At 42.4% G+C, this 18,278-nt stretch overlaps 1 protein-coding gene across 1 annotated transcript in view; it reads right to left on the bottom strand.

Moving 5' to 3' along the window:
- LOC135334204 (uncharacterized) overlaps positions 1-18,278 on the bottom strand; it is a gene marked incomplete in the record, with an annotated part of 688,739 nt that overhangs the window by 389,910 nt on the left and 280,551 nt on the right.

Here is an 18,278-nt window from a genome sequence, read left to right as displayed (position 1 = left end):
ATGTTTACTTTGTTGTATCTTAGTCAAACCTGGGTCATATAGTGTTCTTATATTTGGTCTACTTGTAGTTACCAGTGTTGTCTATAGTCTAGGCCTATATCTGTATCTGTCCAGCACCCCCAGTACTGATTTGCCCAGAAATCAAAGTCACAGAAAAAATTAATATCACCAGTTTTCTTTCATTCAACGTAACTATTCAGTTCCTTCTTACCACTTTATTACCCGTGGCGCGCGTGGGCGGCCACGGGTATAGTAGTCGTTTGGTTTGTCTGTTTGCAATTTCAGGATCTGCTCACCTGGCTGCCACACAGCACTGCGTTTATAGCATGGATATAGCCTTCACACAATAAGTTATTAGTTTTAACAATAGTAGATTTCGATGTTAGAGCTTTGTTGTTGAATAAAAGCGAGCATAAACTAAAGAATTGTGACTTGTTTGTTGCTCTGTTAGCTGACTCCAGGATCCCAGGAGTCATATCATACTTCTCTGAGACTCCAGGTATCTTTGCTGTGATCTTAGTCCACTGGGCATGCCTCATTACCACTAAAACTCTGTTCTCACTGCATGCCTCTTGTCTGGTTTAGTTTTATTGCTCCTGAGTTGCTGTGCTAGACAGTTCAGTCATACACCACTACATGCATTGCATTATATCGTTTCATGTCACCAGCCGAGGGTTTGCACTTCAGTGCTCTAGTTTTTATATCATTCAGTAGCTTATTTATTCAGCATTACTTCTATATCATTTAATAGTGTTAGGCACCTTCTGATGAAAAGTTATCCTTGACAAAAGGAGTGTTACTGTTTTGTTACTACCGCAAACTATGAATATCATTATCTCCCATAAGGGCCCATATAAATTGACAAATGAACTGTATAATACACACTTCCGGGAGTCTTAGTGTAGACGTACCTGTGCAGTATTATTTTAGAGAAGTGTCATGACCAGTCCTAGTCCAGCCAGGTCCAAGACAACCCCTTAGAGCGGGAAGTTAAGTGCTGGGCGCATTGTTAAAAAGTACCAGAGACTCAGGAAGACAGGTTTATTGTACCTAGGTTTCATCTTCTTGCATGGAGTTGCAACTGTTGGATGGTTTGCCTTTGCCTTTGACACTGCTGGTATACGAGCCATACTGCTGCTGAGAACTAGTTTTACTATGCTGCAATCGAGCTAGCTAGCTACCTAGTACCTGCAGATATATATATAAAAAAGACTTCGATTTACCTTGTGCGGTCAAAGGTTACGCGTGGGCGTTTTTGTGGGCAGTTCTAAAAACAGCTCAATACGAAGTCAGATGATTCTGAGAATAGGGTGAGTTGCATCAACTTGCATGCCCTCTTCTCTGTATACGCCCTTGGTGAGACCCATGGCATTGCATGCAGGCATGTCGGCGAGGACAACGTGGTTCAAACCGACAGAAGCCGTTCCTGTTATACAGGAGGCATGGTTCAAGAAATATGAGGGGTGAGTAGTGCCAAAAGGAGGATGTTTTTAGGAGGGGGGTACTTGTTTGGTGGCGGCGGCCTAACCTCGAAGGTGGCGGCGGGTGTTACTTGGTGGCGGCGGCTTAACCTCGAAGGTGGCGGCGGGTGTTTACTTGCTGGCGGCGGCTTAACTTAGAAGGTGGCGGCGGGTATTTACTAGGTGGCGGCGGCTTAACCTCGAATGTGGCGGAGGCTGTTTCCTTCTTCTACTATGGTGGCGGCATGAAGTGTAGAGACTCTATCTACGGTGGCGGCGGCTTAACCTCGAGGTTACGTCGGGTTTTACTTGGTGGAGGCGGCTTAGCCTCGAATATATTAATGTGCATAAGATAATGTTGGACCACTTGACCTTTAATTAATTAAAGTTATCTTGGCAGACTACTTCTCAAGCTTGTTTTTAGTGTCTGGGAGGGATTGTGGAGTGGTCAAGACCAGTCCAGACAGTTGCTCTAGCGCTGACCTGATATCAGGCTGCTCATGGTCTGGAGGCTAGCTAGCACAGGAGCAACCCTCTGTTTCTCTATTAGCTAAGGTCAAGTGGTTCTAACCTCATCTATATTCACGGCTGGCCTTTACATTTTCGAGGCTAAGCCGCCGCCACCAACCACATTGCCGTCACCAACTGACACTCGCCGCCGCCAACAACTGACACCTGCCGCCACCCTCGAGGTTTAGCCGCCGCCATCAAGTAAACACCGCCGCCTCCTAACACAGCAAATTCGTTTTCTTTTGGCACTATTCACCTCTCATACAAGAAAGGGCTGAGTATAGTTGAGCTAAAGGGTGGGCGTTCTGCAGGCTTAAAGCTTGTGTTCTGGCGGGGCTGGCGAGGGGGAAAGGGTCTCGCTTGAGATGGGCCGGAGAAAGGGCCGGAGGTAGAGCCTAGGCTGTACTTTTTCTGAAAGCCTACTGCTAGCAGGGGGCAGTTTTTCGAGATATGGCCTGATTCTCTGCAAATAGTGCACGTGGAGCCAGAGAGTTGGCTGTACGGGCATTCAGTCGCCATGTGGTTGGCTGCCCCACATGAAAAACAAATGACCTGCGTGCGCACCGTGTCTGCAGACAGGCATGAGGCAACTAGTTCTGTGTCGACCACAAGCAAGTCGGGTCAATAGCTATAATTTGCGTCGAAATTGGAGGTCATACTGTAGCCAGGCATGAGGTTGAAAGCACTGACTAGAGCAAATAATGAACGATTGGTAACGCCAGAGTTGTTTGGCGATGCTGGGAGAGAGCACCTCAGAAAATGTCGAAAACGCTTGCAGCCATGACTGCAGGGAGGCAATAGGAGCTACGCGACGCTTCTGCGTGCGAGAGTGAACGCCAGCGCCGCCTGCCACCGTGAGTTCCCCTAACAGTTCCGTAAATTCAATGAACTCACCTCTCACAATCCTCTGTTGCAGAGATCTTGAAATGGGTACCGTGGAGTCTTCTTGTGGTGCCTGTGCTGCCTGTCACGACGGTGCTGATGGTGGGTACGGTGTCTGGTCCGTTGCCTAGTCCGATGCCTGGGGCGTGGGGTCCGAGAGCGTGAGCGAGCGGGCTCAGAGTCGGATGATGAGCTGGAGCTTGGGGAGCGGCGATGGCTCCTGGGTGACTGCCGGTGGCGTCTAGAGGGTTGCCTAGATGCGAGCGTGAATCGCATATCGGAATCGGAGGTGTAGGGGATTGAGTTATCCTCCGTTCTAGAGCTGTCTGCTGCCGATGTTGCCGGCGAGTGTGAGGTGGTACTGCTGCCGTTATCCTCAGACTATTGTGGAGTCATGTTATCACTGCCTGTAGTGTCATCTGGGTGAGTGTGCTCCCAAAGGCGTTGTGCCCGCATCTGTTTAGATCCCGCATGGGAAAGATGGTACCGGTCCAGGTGGAGGTCGAGGACAGAACTCGGGAGGGCCCTCATGGCCTGGGAAGTAGTGGGTAGAGTTGACACTCAGAAAGACGCTAAAGACGCTATTACTAGCTAGAGCTAAGCTTGCCACTACCACGCAGTAGGATCCCCTGCTGCGCATGCGCAGCCACGCCTACCCGTATTAATCCCAAGAGTACTTGCCCCTGGCTGCCATTAACCACTGTTTTGTCCCCACACACAAAACCCACTATGCATGCTAAAGTTCAAGTCTAAAAATAATGGCTGCATCAGCAGAACTTTGCAGCTCTCTTCTCACTCTTGCAGCTACCAATAGCTAGCGTTTTAGTGCAGAGCTAACTACTAAGTAGAGTAGTAACACTCGATGGACAAGTTTTTCTACGCACTCTTCTGAAAAGGCATTCCAAGAAAGCAAAACTAGGCGAACGAAGCATTATTTTGCAAATCTACGAATTAAAATATGACTAGAAGCCTATAGAAACTCCTCTTACTTGCACTTTATTGATCCTTGAGCAACTGTATAGCAGTAAACTGTAACAGTCTATACACAGACACAGACACACACACAAAAACACTACCGTATACATCGCTTGCGCATGCGCACGGAGGCATAAATATTTAGTATAAGAAGAAGGTCCACATGTATCCATGCACTGAGTATTCCCACGCCGTACATGTGTAAAGGAATTCCTATATCCTACGCCACCACCTATATTGGCTTGGTATAGTTGCTTACAGTTACCTTGTTTATATCTGACTCAACAAACGGTATGTATATATACATTCAATGTATACAATGTATACGTTTGTTGAGCAATGTACGTACGTATATGTACATGTATGTACCTTGCAAAGATTTACTTCAGCTGTGAGTAGCTGCATCCCTCGTTCGTCTGTTCCGACTTGTTGAGACGCTGGTTTTGAATTCCCTGTTAAAGATGACACGACACCTTGGGTCTTTGCAAGGTCTCTCTATAAATTATATAAATGTAGGAAGGTGATGAAGCATATAAACATTGTATATGTATACATGGATCATCAAAATATCTGCAATTATGTATACTCTGTTTTGCCATAGATAGAGAGGGGAAACGACTGGGCCTCTCTGTGTAAACGATTGAAACACTCCGCGTTATGATTTAGCGATTGCGAATATTTTCGTTTGATCGTTGTGTGGTTGTACTTACCGTATAGCGGGTAATTTTCGTGGTTGGAGGTCTAACCACGAATATTTACCCACGAATGAAGCGACCTTGCTTACCTTTACCTACAGTGCAAGCAGCAACCACGAAAATATTATCCACGAAATAACTAAATATTGCTCAACCACGAATATTTGCCCCCCCCCCCCGAAAATTACCCGCTATACGGTAACTTTTCTAGCTCTCCTATCCACTAGTAATCACTCAGGGGCTGGGAGGTACTCTAGAGAACAAAGTTTATACTACTGACTAGCTCAAAGTCGGGCTCTGAATGTTTTCCATTTTTGCTTGAACCACTCTACAATTATGTCAACTTTTCCTTTTCCTGCATGCTGTGAAGCCAAAACAGCAAATTAAAGGACATCACTTGACTTGGTTATGTATCTATATAAGTACTACATAGAATGGCTTCATGCTATGGATTAGCCTCCTTCACTGGCCTCCCTTGAAGAGAAGGCCTGCTACTGACTGCTTGCGCATGCGCAACGATATTTCTCCCCGTAAAATGCATATCTTAGCTATAATGCTGCAGAAAAAAATATCCACTAATTAAAAAGTTATACACAGAGCTATAATTATACAAGTGCAAAAAACATTTTGTGAAAAAATGGGGAAGAGTAGGGTTGGAAACACTACTTCTCGTTACACCTATATATGGGTGACGCTCATGCAATCGGCAATCCCCTGATCATCAACCTGCATGTGCATGTTTCCCTCATAAGAAACATTTGCAATGTGAACTAAAAAACATTAGAATGCCGAGGCTTTCGAAGTTATCTTTTCTCCCCAGGGACCATGCAGCACTGAAACACCATTTTAAAGTCTAGATCTACAGATGATCCCTGCCCATCAATGCAAATCGAAGTAGTGCTGGACCCAACTGTTAAAGATCGCAAAGATTGAGCCCCACCCCAACTAGTTGGAGCATGCAAAGACTATACCAACCCACAATCTTGTTTTCGAACTTTTTGTTACTTCAGTGCGCATGCTCTTCCAACCCTACTCTTCCCCATTTTTTCACAAAATGTTTTTTGCACTTGTTTGTATACTTTTTTACAGCAGAAAATAACACATACTTCACTGACTAATGACGTTTTGTGTCTATATATTCTATCATAGATGATACAGTACTGTATCATCTATGATTCTATTAAACGGGCATTTCCTTTTCACTATTTTTTCAATGTTTTTTTACACTTGTTTGTATACAGTTTTTTCTTCACAGGTACCAACATGCTAGCTAGACTGATCGAGTCAATAGGTGGCATGCCACCTGAAAGTTGCTAAGCCTGATAACAGATTACAGCTATAATTATACTCCTATAGATCTGCTGCAGTTTTTGTGTCTGTCATGATAATTATCATAAAGTTCTTGGTCTTGTATATGCATGCAAAATTATACATCATAAGGGGTCAGACTCTGAGAGCCTCAAAATAAGAAGCACCTTGCGTTAACTTGCGATTGTGAACTGGAGCGGTAAGAATCGGCAGTACAAAACACTACTGTTGCTATGGTCATGAGGCTCAAGTGGTTGCTAAGGAAAGAGGGGTGTGGCCATGGCTTTTGTCTGAGCATGCTCAGTAGGAAAACAATGGCGAACTGACCTCTGCACCTATTAAAGAAGCCATAGCTTACACCCTAGCAAATGTAACTTCGAGGGAAAGCGATTAGTTAGGGACGTACCCAAGACGACAGAAGACAGTAATATGTGACTAGTTTGTGCTGTGGACCTAGAGTTCTCTAGATTATCTGATCTGCCTGCTGTTGCCTAGCTCTGGCTCTTTTGTCCCTCCCTTGCAATAATTATAGAGACAGCTATAGCCTATTTGAGCAGATAAAGTTACACTGGCTTGCAGAGTTGCAGTACGAGGTGGCCACGCCTATCTAGGCAAGTGCATCGTTTGCTTCTTTATTGCCTTATAGCGCCCTGGGGGGAGCCCAACCCACATCCGTTACAGACATTATAGATATATATGTATATCCACATGGGTCAGAATCAGGTGGCACGATTATTCGCCTCGCTTTCCGCTCGGTAATTAATTAAGTACAAAATTACGAACCTGAGCTGCCGCAAGCTCCTTTTTTAGATTAGCAACAACAGTGCTCTGTGCTTTACTGTGTTCTTGTAACTGCTGTCGCTGAGACGCCACTTGTTGGAAGGTCTGTAACTGAATAGTAAGTGACTGAATTTCTTGATCCTTTGTTCTGAGAGTTGCTCTCAGTTCTGCAATGGATGACTCCTCATCTTCGTCAGTATCATCGACACTAGCTCTGGAGCGGTTGTCTCTTTGCACTTTTAACTGGTGATCTTTCTCGTGGATTTTCTCTGTTAAATTACTCATTTTTCTGTCAAATCGCTGCTTCAGTTCAACAATTTCTGTGACCTTCTCAAGATATTTACCTTTAATAAGTTGCAATAGTTTGGCACTATCACCTTCGTCACCAGCTTGAATACCGCCAGCAGAGGGTGGAGCTTGCTCAATGGAAATCTTTATGGCTTCTTGAAATTCAACATTTGATGTAGTAGCGTCGTTTAGCCTCCGAACGAGGTCCTCCACCTGGGTTTGAAGGTCTTTAGTTTGCTGGCGATAAGTTACAGCATCTTGTTCAGCTTTTCTAGTCACTTCCTCTAGCTCATCACGAAGTTTCTCAGCATCTGTTCTGTTGTCCTGTTGATCAACAAGTAGCTCCTGCATGGTAATACATGCAGATACTGTATTATAACTAGAACTGAAGTGCTAACCCTTGGCTTTGACATGAATAACCAAAGGATTGTTCTAGATAGTATCTATGGTTCAGTTATACAGAAGCAACAAACTTTTAATAGACACTGGTAAAGGATCACTTAGCTGCAAATAATGACGCAGCAATAAAGGTCGCGTGTATAATTATATAGAGCTAGCCAACGTGCAAGTTTCTTCTTGCTTGCTTTGATACGACAACGAAGCTTTATCATCGAAAACTGACACTATTAAAACATATACTCCACTTGGGGTCTGTATCATAGCAACTGGGTGGGGTTTAACTACCATAACCCCCAGCCCTGGAGCACATTCCTCATAAACTCCCTTGCCTTGAGGGCACACTGATTTTATACTAGATCTACACAGTCAAAAAGAAGCTAAAACACTTGTTGACAAGTGCAGGACAGATAGGTGGGGCTCGCTAAACACCAGGAAGGCTGGAGGAAGGGTGTGGCTCACTGCTTGGACATTAAAAAGTTAGTGCGTCGAGCTAGAAACTTAGCACTGGCTTCAAGCTATACCACAAGCTTTTTGATAGTTTTTGAGACTGTTAGCTAGTTGTACCCAAGGTGAGGTAGCTGTAGCTAGTACTTTTCATTCAAGTGGGTATATAACACTTCTTGTCCACTATACATTCGAATTTATGGCAAATGTAAACCATCCTTGGCCTCGGGGCTTCGCCCTCGTCCTCGGAGGTTTACTGCCATAAATTCTGATGTAGTGAACAATATAAGTATAACTAATAACTTAAAGTGTTGTCCCATGCTGTAAAATACAGTAAGCCAACTCAGAAAACAAACAAACAAACAACTACTATACCCGTGGCCGCTCACGTGCCTCAGGTAACAATTATGTACAATGTACAGCTACATGATGTACATGTCCACATAACACTATAAATACATACGTATACATGTACATACAGCGGACTCCCTAACATTAATATACATAAAGCGAATCAACTTACATCTCCTTCTGAATCAGTTGGTGATAGGCTCTGAGACAATTGCTGTTTGGCCATGGCTTGTATATCAAGTTTGATAAGATTCTCATTTTCTTCTTGCAACCTCTTTACTTGCTGACTTAGAACCACAGCTTTTTTTATCTGAACGTCTTTTTGTTTAGATTCCTCTTTGTGTGCTTCGAGTTGTTTTTTCAATTCATCAATTTCTTGATTGGCTGTTTTAAGTTGCTGGTCAGTCTCTTGATGTTCAATATCTATTTGGTATAATTTAGTTTGAAGTTCTTCATTTTTTGCTTTGAGTTTTTTCTTAAGATCTTTCACTTGTTCCCTTAACCTATTGGTATGAGCTAATTGTTTTCCTGTGTCCACAGAGCCACTGGCTCGTGACCTCTGTGCGGCACGTTCCATTCTACTGGCCCATTCTTCTTTAGTTGTAGTAAATTCTTGACTACCGACCGTTTTGTCTCCTGGACTGCTCACTGTAGAATCGTTGTCAAGCTGTGGGAAAATTGAATAACTTCAACACCATCAAACACTATACCTTCAAATTTTATTAACTGATAGGCATTATACAGACTCGACTGTTGAAACACAACTTACTGGTGGAAGTAATGGGTCTGCTAGAGGACTGGTAGTCACTGAGGGATCAATCCATACTCCATCACTGGGTGTGGGGGATCGGGGACTGGCTTTATGAGTCATCACAGGAGATGAGGAAAGAGACGGAATCTGTTCACTTCCACTGTTTGAGCCCCTGGCACCAGAGGTGTCATCTGAGGGAGTAGTAGATGAGCTTGAACCTTTACTAAGTCCAAGTGTTTTAGCGAATTTGCGCTTCATACCCTTGATAGTGGGTTTCTTATGCTCTGGGTTAGGTGTGGCAGCTCCTTGGGGGGTTGCTTGTGGGTCGTCATCGAATAGTTTATCAGTTCCAAAACTACTTTCAGTTTGAGCCCTCTCTCGTCTCTGAGCATCACCTGCACCACCTTGAGCAGGCCTCTCGGTCAAGTCCACCTTTTGTTGACTAGTCTTCTTCTTCTTAGGCATCATATACAATACGTGACGTATAGATCTATAGAAGGATAGATATATAAATAATGTTGTTACCAATAGATCTACTACTGATTAGCTTACTGGTGGGCCAATTAAGTCAAAGCAGGTTTTCCAATGAGTTCAATTGTTGTCACACAATAATTATGCCCTAGACCTACTCTGGTTAACTTGATTACGTACTTATCTTGAAGGTGTTGTTTAATTAGATTAAAATACATAATTATGATGAGAAAGGGAGCTCCCTGTTGTATGCACAGCCTGGGAGGGCGTGGCTAGACTACCAGGCTTTTTAGACACAGAACAAAAGTCATCACCTTCTAGTTTCTACCACTGCACTGCACTACACACTACAGCACAATCAACATAATCAATGCAACATAAAAGTAAAAATGCAAGCTATAAAAGCAAACACTGTCACAGGTTTATTGTCATCGCTTGAAGGAGAATGTTTACACAACAAGTACTGGGTCTCTTCATTGGATTATCAGACAAACACCAGAAGATCATGAATGAAAGTTCAGGATGTTTTGCTTCTATCATTTCAATCCATTTCTGCCGTTTAAAGATCTCGCCCTCCCCTTTAGCGTGAACAGCATCAGTAACACGTCGACCATAGAGTGCTGGAAACTGTTGAATTGCAACATAAAGGACAAGAACACCAAAAGAGAAAATGTCAAGACTTTCATTATAAGATGGGTTTTCTTGTACGGCTTCGGGTGGCATGAATGCTTGAGTACCAGGGGCTACAGTGAGTTTTTGGGTGTCGTTATCTAAAATCTTTGACACCCCAAGGTCGGCTATCTTGGCTCGGTTATCAGCTGTTAAGAGAATGTTGGCAGCTGTGAGATCACGATGGATGATAGAACACTTCTCGTGGAGATAGAGCAGTCCACAGGAGACATCGTGAAGAATCGATACTTTCGTGCTGTATGGTATCACTATGAGAGGTTTGCTCTCCAAGTACTTCCCTAGATCAGTGTGCAGTCGCTCCATTAAAAGAGTGAGGTCAAACTCGTTCTTTCCAAAATACACACCAATAAATTTGACAATATTTGAATGGTTTGTTCGACTCATAAGCACACACTCTTGAACAAATCGTTGATGAAAGGAATTTTTCGTAGCTTGACAAACTTCCTGCTGTCCACAACGGCCCATGAGAATGTCCAGCAATCTCTTCCCAATGCACGGCAGTCCATCCAAATCGACAGCATACACAGAGCCAAAACTTCCCTGGCCAACAGGCTCTGTAAACATAAGTGGGGACTTGGGTTTCAAAGAGTGTGAATTTAGAACTTCAGCATTATCCGAGACTGACATCACTGGCTGTTGTTTCTGTGAGAAAATGATAACAAAACTGCTTTTAATGATTATGTTATTAACCCGAGGGGTGCAGGCTACCCCTGCATGCACGGCAGTCTGTCTATTGCGATTCTAAGACTGATCACCTGGATGCCATATATAGCGCTACGTTTATAGCTGCAACATACACAATAAGGTATTGTACTTGGTGCTTCTATCTATAACTAGAGCACTAAAGTGCAAACCCTCGGCTGGTGACATGATTATAAAGAAACCAGAAGAGTGATAATGCTGTGCATGTACTGTAGTAGCCTCGATCCCAGGCCGAGTTTTCGCTTTTATAACAGTTAGGTGAACAACTCAGAAGCAATGTTTTAGTGGTACATAGGCCTATACACACTGTGGATCACAGCAAAGAAGCCTGAGAAGTAGCTATGGCTCCTGGAATAGGACCCAGAGTCAGCTAGCTAAAGAGGCTAGCTCTACCCTTTTCCATTGTTCCTGGAACGGGATCACTTCAGCTATAAACGTAGGGTGCCTCGAATAAAGGCCGCGTGTAGTTAGCTAGCTGCCAACGTGCAAGTTCAACTTTTGCTCGCTTTTACAACGAAACTTTAACATCAAAGTCTGCCAAATTTAAAACTACTACCTTGTTGTTTTGAGGCTATCCATGGCATAAACAGTGCTATATTGCATCCAGGTGAGTAGACTCAGATTACACAGACAGACTGACTGACTGACTATTATACCCGCTGGCCGCGCATGGCCTCAGGTAATAATTATGCTGATAAGCTTCAACCAGCTAAAAAGTAGCATTTTACATAAACATAAATGAAGCCATAATTGACCACATAACTTATACAGTATATGCACTATAATTATACTGCAATACAGCTCCTCCCACCTACGGACTTGCAAGCTGCTGCATGTTTGATTTATACAGAACTTTATACAACCTGACTAACGTCATGTACCGAGGGTTTTGCACTTTAGTACTTTATACATCCCCTACATGCATGTGCGTACCTTATCGCCACCAAGAATCTTTGATTGCTGATCCAGGATTTTCAGTGCACCTTGTAGTTGCTATGAATGAAATATACAAGTTCTCATTGATACTTCAATTACACGCACACGCACACGCACACACACACACACACACACACGCACACGCACACGCACACACACACCCACCTGCACACGCACACACACACACACACACCCACCCACACCCACACACGCACACGCACACGCACACACGCACACACACGCACACACACACACACACACACACACACACACACACACACACACACACACACACACACACATCTATGTCACCATAATTATGATAATTATTTAAACATGTACGTACACAAGTTATAACACATGTATATATAGTTTTATGTTATAGTTATTGACTGGTTGACTAGTAATTATGGCTTATAAACAACCAATGCCGAGGGCGCAGCCCGAGGCTGAGGTTGTTTATAAACCATAATTACTAGGCAACCAGTCAACAACTGATTTATTTACTGCAAAAACAGCAAAACAGTCATTTGAACATCAGTGGAGACAGTCAAACTTGCTCTCACAGCCTCAGAATTATGCAGTTAGAACAGTTACAGGCATAGAACTAGCAGTACTACTGTGGAGCTACATGAGCTAGCTAGGTTCAGCTAGCTGGAAGCCATGTATAAACTTTGACCAGACCACTAAATGCAGCTGCGAGGTTTGTACATGTAGCTACGTAGCTAGCTAGCTAGCTAGCTACCTGTACTGTAGCTCTGAACTAGTCTGTTATTGTCAACAACACCACAGTCTACTTGTAATCCTCTACTTCTGAGCCACAGCCTTGACTACTGAGAAAGCACAGAGCAAGAATTGACTACAGGCTTCAGCTAGTTCAGTTCAATACTGTCAAGCTTACACAACATTTTTGAATTTTATTGCGTGCAATGTACCAAATTTTGTCAAGATGCATCATATCAATTCAAATCTGCTGAGGAAGTAGATTATAAGAATAGTGCCTGGGGGAAGTAATTATATAATATAATTACTGGACATCACCTAGGATACGGACTGAATCAGTAAATAAATTGTTTGTACTCATTCATATGATATTTATACGTACATAATTATAATTATTATACGTACCAAATTATTTTATAGCTTTATTGTTTGTATGTACTCAATTCAATTTTTATATGTAAATATATTACACGAGTAACTGGCAGCCAGCTATACACTCAGATTGCATGGTTATGCAGTTCCTAGTATAATCATAGATTGAAAAGGAAAGGGATTGGAAACGAAAATTTGTACGTGAAACACTTGATTCGTATTATAGGGCGTGATTTGACTGCCATACAATGTGCTGTACATAGAAATGGTGAAATTGATGTTGATTATTCTAAAAAGTAAGCTCTAAAAGGTCGACTAAGCAATGCAGCCACTATCATTAAACAAATAAATGTTATACAAGAAGAAATAGCCCTTACTATGAAGTCGTGGGAGGTCAAGGCCCTTGGTGTGTCTAAAAGTATACTAAAGCAGTTTGAAGGACTATACTGCAAACGTTTATGAACAGTACAGCTTATTCATAGCATGAAACTGGTACTTAGATACATAATAACCAAGTCAAGCAATGTCCTTTGCTGTTTCGGCTTCACAGCAGGGAAAGAGAAAAGTTGACATGGAGTAATTCAAGCTAAAATCATTAAAAACCGAGTAAAGACAACAGACTTAGGCTTGTCAGTGCATGGTGTAAACTTTCTCTAGAGTACCTCCCAGCCCCTAAGTGATTGCTAGTGGATAGGAGGGCTAAAATACAACCTCATAACGGTCAACCACAAAAATATTCGCGATCGCTAAATCAAAACGTGGAGTGTTTCAACTGTTTACACAGAGAGACCTGGTCGTTTCCAATCTCCTTCATTTTCAATCTATGGTGCAATACGTACCTGAATGGATAATCTCATTCTTTTCTCCTCATCATTAAGACGTTCTGTGTCAGCGAGGGACACCTCCAGCCTCTGGCGAGCATCTTGTAGTTCAGTTGCCTTTCTGTCATCAGTTTCTTTTGTATGGGACAACTCCTGTTCTTTGGCTGCAAGATCTTGTGCCAATGCTGCAGTGTGGTTTTTCTCGCGGGTCAGTTGATTGTCTACAAAAGCCTTTTCATTAGCCAATATTTCGAGCTTTTCCTGTTCGATATCCCTATCTTGAGTAACACGTTCGAGCTTTTCATTTAAGCTAATGTTCATAGCAGAAGCCATCTGAACTTCGTCTTTAAGGGAAGCTTGGCTTCTAGCAGCTTCTTCAATTTTTTGGAACAGTTCATCTTTTCTGCTTTCACACGTTGCTTCTGCTATTTGCAGTTGTTGCTGTAACTTCGTCGATTCTGTTCTGAAGTGTTCCTTCTGAGCCTTTTCTGCTTCGATTTCCTGTAACATTGTAGCAATTGTTTGCTGAAAATTTTCCTGAGCTTGGGTCAATTGCCATGTTAGTTGTTGATTTTTGGTGACAGTTACCTCCAGTTTGGCTATTTCAGCTTGCTTCTTGTTCTTTTCGAACTCAGCTTCTGTCTTTGTATCGCTAAGCTGATCAGACAGGCTTTGAACTTGCCTGTCTAATCGTTCCTTTGCACCGACAGCTTGTTCTCGAGCAGCACGTTCTTCTTCAAAGTCTTGTTTGTATGTAAACGCCTGTAAAGAGAGTGGATACAGTGTTATCAATTTCAATAGCTATAGAAATTCTGAGCCAACATTTATTAACCCGGGAAGCGCCGCGGCGCCAAGTGTTATAGTAGTCAGTCAGTCCGTCTGTTTGTGTATTCTAAGTACCTAATACTGTGTTACTATGGATAGCCTCAACAAGGCAACTTTTGATGTTAAAGCTTCTTTGTCGAATAAAAACGAGCCAAAGATAAGAAGCTAAAAATCAAATGACACGATGGCACGTTGGCCTAGATGTACACGCGGCTCTGACTCGAGGCTGTATAGGCTCACTAAATATGGTTTGTACTTCAGTGCTCTAGTTAAAATCTTAATGTCCTGGTCATTAAGTGTCGATCACTCACTTGAAATTTTGTCAGCTCAAGTTCTTCAGCTAGATTCTTCACCTTTTCGTTCAGTTCCTCATTTTCAACAGCTTTTGAGGCCACCGTGCCTGCTAATTGTGCAAGATGCTCCTGGGTCCCGTGTACAAAGGCATCAAACCTTTCCTTGAATGTTTCAACAGTGCGCAATTCTCGATTCTGTCGAGTCAGGCTCTCTCGCTCTTCATTGGACATAGACGTTGATAATTTTGTTTCTAGCGATGCATTTGTTTTACCCAGTTCAGTGATAATAGTTCGGGATCTCTCAATTTTGTTTCGAAGTTCCTCAACCTCAATCTGCAACATAATAATATATACATGCACTGATGTACAATATACGATTTACACGCATCCATCAACTCTTCATTAATTATAAATGTTACATGATAATTATGGGAGGAAAGTCTATGTACCGTCAGGAGTTCATAAAAAGGAGTATCCAACTCCCACGCATATAATTATTCCATTCTACTTCTTGGGCTAAATACGTCACTAGCACTTAGCTTGTAGTTGTGTAAACTGTTAGGTAATCAGCACAAACCCACATGCAGTATGACCACGTGTATACGTGCATGCGTGTGTGCAAATATCATAATTAACCACTATATACACCTATCCCATTTAAAATGCAGTTTGAGAGTGACGTAGTAGTATAATTATGATATGCTTGCATAATAATTATTATCGTATATGCTTGATCAGGAGCCGCGGCTACTAAATGTTTCATTTTGCTGGAAGAGGAGGCTACAATTCAAGAGAGGCCACTGTTCAAGAGCGGCGTTTATTAGCTCCAGATAATTTAGTTTGTCATCAAAAGTTGTTTTCACCTGCATAAACTTGAACTCTGCCATGAGAAAGTCTTTGTGAAGCACTAACAAGCTGCTACTTGTAGCTACGTACATGTAGCTAGCTGCTAGTAATAATTTTTTTGGCTGCCACGTGCAGAAATGCTAGAGTCAAAGTTCACTGAGGCTACTATTTGAGAGCGGCTACTAAATGTTTCATTTTGCTAGCAAGGGAGGCTACTATTTGAGTGCGGCCTTTATACAAGAGCGGCCTCTGATCGAGCATATACGGTATACTACTAAAACGTGATTTGTGCCATGCACCATATAGCGCGAAATTTTCGAGGCACTTACATTTCATGGAATGGCCTCTAAAAGCATTTCGTTGCACAATGTTCGTTAGATGACTGCTTACCGGAAGCCACGCCTTTTAATCTTTGCACGTTAGCAGATAATTCTAATTAAAGAACAATTTTCGTGGACTTAATTTCGTGTAGGATTGCTAACCCACGAAAACAGCGAAAATGTTGATCTAGTAACTCCTCTTCATGAACTCCTGGTACCAATATAATTATATAGCAGGTAAATTTAGCAAAGGAAGCAATTGAACTAATGGCGATCCTGTCAATACTTATCACATGCGATACTGCAAGCTAAAATATTGGCGATTTTTAATTTTGGCAATCAACACTCACATTGATTTGCCGAACCGCCAAATTTACCCGCTATACAATATTAATTATTATGCCAGGTATTATAATTATACAGCTATTACCCACACCCTATACTGGCACTATCTTTCCTCGGCTCAAACTTTAATGCTGGCTGCATAATTTTAGACATACATTGTACTCACAATTGTGTACAATTGGGAAGGCTTCATATTACTGTACCTTGTAGAGATGTACTTCAGCTGTGAGCCTCTGTATTGCTCGTTCACCTTCTTCAGTTTCAACCTGCATGAGCCCATTTTACTGTGTAATTTGAAAGCTATATATCTCCAGCAATCAACCTATTGTTATAGGCCTTCCGACATAACAAACTAAGGTGATAACTAGCTGTACAAATGTCTAAAGTCAAAAATTGATAACATATTATCTTTAATTATCCTTGATACACATACATTTTGATGTTCAATTCTAGCCTCGTCTTCGAATTCATTTGCTTCGAGGTTTTCTCTCACTTCAGGAGTGTCCTTTTTTAGTAGTCTTCGTAGACTGATAAATCGTGGTTTTCTACCAACGGCCCTACCAACGGTCTTGCTCTCCACACGTCTTTTTACCAGAGGAACTGGACTGCTCGCTACAGTATTCCTAAGCTGTGCGAAGAAACGAGCAATTAAAAGCCTGCTTGGCTCAAGAGAAATAAATGCAAATTAGTAAACTGTTAGATGCAATGGTGGCTGCATTTCAGAAAATAGCCGCGGCTTAAAAACGACCCTATACCTGACTCGAGGATAATAAATCAATAAGCTCTCTATTACATGCAATCCACAAACTACACCCAAAACGTCATATCCAGCCGTAATAAAATACCTAGTTTGCATGGGGCAGCCAGTATACAAAATAGCGAGTGGCCGCATTTCAGGGCGAGTTTTTGCTCTAGTTAGCAATCTGTGCAAATGGCCAATATATCGAGGTGGTCATACTTCAGAGAGCCGGAATAGCGAGAGTCTACTGTATTATGATAAGTAGACATGACAATTAAATTAAGTGTATGCAATGATGTTATTCGTGAACAGTACAATGTTTTACTGTACATGTGGGTCTATACTGTCTTCAACACAATGTCACGCGCGTCTTGTAAAACCATACAACTTTGACGTAGGAAACTACCGTAATTGATGTAATGACAGCACCACCATAATTTAAGCGCCACGTCAGCATCAACGTAATTTTTTAGGTCCTAAAAAAGTGCCAACCGTTGTTGTAATTAATTTTTTCTGGTGCTTATAAAAGGCTTGTTTGAGACAATCATCCTGCATCTTTGACTTCCTAAACAGTTGTCTAACCCATAGTCAATGAATGTTGTACAAGTCACTCAGCTCTCAACGTAGACTGGCGGCAAACTGCCTATCAGTCACTCGTCTCAGCGGAAGTGTAATAGATCGTATGACACTACTAAACATGAATATCGTTATAGATAATGTGGTTAAATTTTGCTATGAGATTCAGCTACTATGGAATGCACTGAATCCCCTGAAGTGTAAGTGCGGTTACAATTACAGGGCTAATATGACGTTGAGCAATCTGATAGGCTGCAATGCTCGTTGCAGCTGAGACGAGTGACTGATAGACAGTTTGCCAGTCCCTCGCGGTACACGAGGGGCTGTCGCCGCCAGTCTACTCTCAACGGTGCAGCTATATCTAGGCGCTAGCAAGTGAAACTGAGCTAGACCACGCCCATTTTCTCTATACTAGCTGTTGAACATAGGCGCCAAGCTTTGGCTGAACGCAATTGTTTGTGCTCTAAACATGCGCCACTCAGATTAATTTTGTCTGGCGCTGTAATTACGGTATACACATGCCACACCATGATTAAACTCACATCAACTTCAATTTCTGGTAAATGAAATGGATCTGAGAATATTGGACTAGATCTAGTACGACGTGCTCCCTCACTGTACGCGGGAGATGGGTTATTCTTGACAGCACTGAATTTAGGTGATGCTGAGACAGTCTGAATTTCCTCCACTTGTTTTAAATCACTGCTGCTAACATCAGAAGATGTGATATCACTCCTATGCTCTAGCTCTGGGACGGGGAGATGTGAGGCATCTCC

The sequence above is a fragment of the Halichondria panicea genome, chromosome 1 (genome assembly GCF_963675165.1).
Source record: "Halichondria panicea chromosome 1, odHalPani1.1, whole genome shotgun sequence".
Taxonomy (NCBI): domain Eukaryota; kingdom Metazoa; phylum Porifera; class Demospongiae; order Suberitida; family Halichondriidae; genus Halichondria; species Halichondria panicea.
The sequence above is the reverse complement of the archived record's forward strand: the minus strand, read 5'-3'. Positions and strand labels throughout refer to the sequence as shown.